Source organism: Pithys albifrons, chromosome 1, assembly GCF_047495875.1.
Source record: "Pithys albifrons albifrons isolate INPA30051 chromosome 1, PitAlb_v1, whole genome shotgun sequence".
Lineage (NCBI taxonomy): Eukaryota > Metazoa > Chordata > Aves > Passeriformes > Thamnophilidae > Pithys > Pithys albifrons.
The window spans coordinates 112,386,519-112,390,537 of record NC_092458.1 but is presented as its reverse complement, the minus strand read 5'-3'; positions in this window follow the sequence as shown (position 1 = coordinate 112,390,537).

Here is a 4,019-nt window from a genome sequence, read left to right as displayed (position 1 = left end):
AGGTTGATGTAAAAGATTATTTATTTAACCAAGTTTCACTGAATGTGTTCAACACCTTGATAGGCTGTCTTGTCCTTGTGGGCAGAAGTGCTAGTCACATGCATTTCTCAGCAGCTTTGCATTGTTCTATGATATTATACTCAAAAACTCAGAGAAGAGGTCATCTGAGGCAAGCCTGACCTTTGCTCTAGGCAAAAGCCTTCTCTAGCTAGGAGAAATGTCTTAAAGGGAGCAGGTTTGGGTTGTGCTGGATTGACCTGGGCCAGCAGCATTTGACTGCAGATTAGGACATTACAGGTTAAAATCTGCATACCCCATGTTGGGTGCCAAAAAGAGGACTGTGGTGGGTTAACCTTGGCCAGCAGCCAGATGCCCACCTTTCACCACACTCCTCTACAGGGCATGGGGAAAAAATAGGATGAAAATGCTTGAAGAATTCAAAATAAGGATAATAACTGGGAGAGTTACAATGAAAAAATGGGTTTGTGAATAAGGAATGGGCCCTGACTGTTGAGGCTGTGAAACGAGCACTGCAATCTAGTGAGCCATGTGAGTAAAGTCTCCCTGGAACAGAGGGAGGGAGCTGTCTGGGATATCAATATGGTGAGACTTGGCAAATTGGCTATTCTGGACCACAGTTCTGAGCCTTCCAGGGCAAGTGCTGTGTGTTTACCATGGTGGAATCATCTATTGGGTGACTGGAGACATACCCTGTACACCATTCCATTGCTTCTGATGCCATTCTGAGCCTTGAGAGTCAAGTTCTGTGTCATGGTACCCCAGGAAGAATCCAGTCTGTGTTCCTGGCCCAAGAAACATGGCACTGATTTGGCACACCATGTTTCCTCTCACCCAGAAGCCTTTGGAAAGACTGTCTGATATAATGGGCTGTTACAGGCTATGCTCAGAGCAAAGGGGAATGGATGCAGTAAAACTTAAATTTATGATACCAGAACATCCACTAACTGCCCTAGTTCTGCCCAAACCAGGCACCAACACACTGTAGGTGGAGATGAGATCCCCATAGTAGATATAGGTGACTGGGAAAAGCAGTGTGGGTTGCTCTACCTTGGCAAAAGGAAAGTGCATTTGTGGGATTGTCTTTGCTCAGGGCCCCAGGTGCCCTTTGTGGGTGGTGCAGGAGAAAGTGGAAATCTGCTGTATCCCTCAAGGAGATTTATCCCCAGGGCAAGATAATCCATTATTTGATTTGTACGCTACAGGAAGTGATACAGCAGGAATCATGTGAACCAACAGACAATGAGCCCCACAAGGAACCATGTGAGTGCAGCACTGTCCCACCCCAAGGGGTCTTGGCGCTCAACAATCCAAATTGCTGGTTCTCCTCTCCTGAGTGATCTCCTTGACAGACAGGACCAAAGTCATCAACTGTCCTTATGGAAATTTGGGGGAAGGGGAGCACGGAATGAGGGGATAATATCTTGTCCCTTGGCATATATAAAGATATAGTGTTCATAGAGGATGCATAAAGCTGACTATTGAATATAAAGATGGTTTAAATATGTAATGTAAGTGTTTGTAAGAGGAATTTCAGGGAAGAGAAATAGATAAAATGAAAAGGTTCATTTAGGGTATAGAAATTAAATAACGTATGAATGGGACAGAGGATACTTCAAGATATCAGATGATTCTCAGGTCACACATGATATGAATAGTATGGAATAAGGGCTGAGATTGTACTGGATCTGGCTAGGATGGACTCATATTCTCGAGGGCAGCCCTCATGGTACTGTGCTTTGCATTTGTGGGCAAGACAAGGTTGATGACACATCACTTTTTTGGCTGTTGTTGAACAGTATTTGCTTTCTCTCCAGGCTTTTCTCTCCCTCAGGCCCTCCCAGAGGACTCAGCTGGGGATGACCTGGAGCTTGGGAGGGGACAGAGTAGACACAGCTACCCAAACTGACCATTCGATGTCATGCTCAGCATTAAAACCTTGGTGACAGGGACAGGAAGGGCAGTTATTTATGGTTATGGCAGTCCTCCCAGGCAGCTGTTGTGCATATTGAGGTGTAGCTTCCCAAAAGGTAGCTAAAGAATCTGCCTGCTGATGGGAACTAGGGAATGTTTCTTTGCATGCATCACAGCTTTCCCTTTCAAGCCATCATTATCTCAATTCATAAGTCTTGCCTTCCTTTTATTTTTTCCCCATCCTGCAGGAAAGGAGTGAGAGGAGTCAGGGTGGGTGTTTGGCTGTTGGTTGAGGTTGATCTGTCACAAGGGCATATCTTATCCACTATCCATAGGCACGTGCAGGATTTGCTTATAGATACAGACTGAGCTGATGGTGTTTCTAATGCAGGAGGAAGGCTCCAAATCTGAGATCTCAGAATACCAAGATAATTAATGAATTGACCATGGAATTTCTTGTTAAAAAAGTCTAATTCAATTTCTAAAAGCTGTTAAACTACTTATTTCTCTCATTAACTTGCTCTGGAATTGGATTATTAGAAATAACACCTGTGTTTTCCTTGGCTGTCTGCTCCAACTGTTTAATTCAAAGGCAAAATAATAGAAATAAGCATAACCTAAATGTTCTGCAATAGAGCAATCATTGATGTTATAAAAGCCTTACTGTAATCCACTTACTCTAAGTGGATTTGCAAGCCCGCTGTGACTAGGAGTTGTTCCTCTTTGTATGACATATCAAAAAAAACCTAAGTAAGTGACCCACCATGTTTTAAGCACCAGAGAATTGTAGAATAAAACCATAGAATGGTTTGGGTTGGAAGGGACTTCAAAGATCATTTAGTTCCAACCCCTCTGCCATGGGCAGGCACACCATGAAGTCAGACCTTGCCCTGTCCTTAGCTTATAATCAGCTTAAAAACAAGCAAGACAAAGACTGGATGAGAGGGACATCACAGTGGTTCACAGTTTTGCAGCCAAGCACAGTGCAGATGAAAATTAATACAAGGATCTCTGGTCAGGAATCAAGGAAACAACACAGCATTTGAATCAAGATATTTTTTTTCATTGTAGTGCCGCTGTGATAGTCACTTATGGTAATCCTGGGTCCCAACAAGATTTTTCAAGAGTAAGATGTGACACAAACATAAAATGTTCGTGAAAGATAGAAACATTCTGTGTTTCTAGAAGGGAAAGTATGGTCATGTTCAAAATGGGAAGTGGGTCAAGGCTGTGCAGCACTTTCAAAAGGCTTTGAAAAGAAAATTGAGGGAGAAAGGTCTAGCAGTTAACAGACTACTTAAACTTCTGGTGTGAGAATTATGAAACATTAGCAAACACAAATTTTGAGGGGAAGGTTCTTTGAGTTGGGGCTGGTGGCTTGTCCTGGGGCTGTGACAAGAGGCTGAATAGGATGATGATGACTGGGTGCAAGGAGGATGTATTTTACATGTGTGCTCAAGACTCTGCATGTCTTAGGGCTGATCTTTGCATCTGTGGGGGTGAGATGTAAATTCTACAGAAGGTGTACTAATGCACTTAAGGCCAAAAGTTAAAAGATTCTCCTATCCTTCCACCAGTAGAATGAAAATTATTTGAAAATCTATCAGAATAAAAGCAGTTTGTAATATTTCCTCTTCTGGTTCTTGAGCCTTTTGGAAGAGTGTTCTCAAACATAATCATACAGCTACAACAACGAGGAACTTAACTAAGGAAAAAAAAAGACATTTTACCTTTTAACAATTGGTGAAAAGTAATAAAACCTGAAAAAGCCCTCCCATTTCCCAGTATTATACTGCAGGTGTTGGCCATGGTGACTAAATTCTCTTAGCATAGGGAGCAGACTTCAAGGGATCTGGTTTCTCCAAAGTGTATCCCTTTTCATCTATAGCCTGGTTGTGTTAATATATAGACTTTTATTCCTGCTGTCATTGCATTCTCCTGTGGGTTAACATTTATGAAATATTTTCTGTAATGTTTTTTACAAAGCTTTCTTGACTTTTGGTTAGAAACATTTCTGTGGAACTCCCCTGTGATAACAAAAACGGTCAGAAATAAGCTTTTTCTAGTAGCTGTAAGTGTTCACGTGG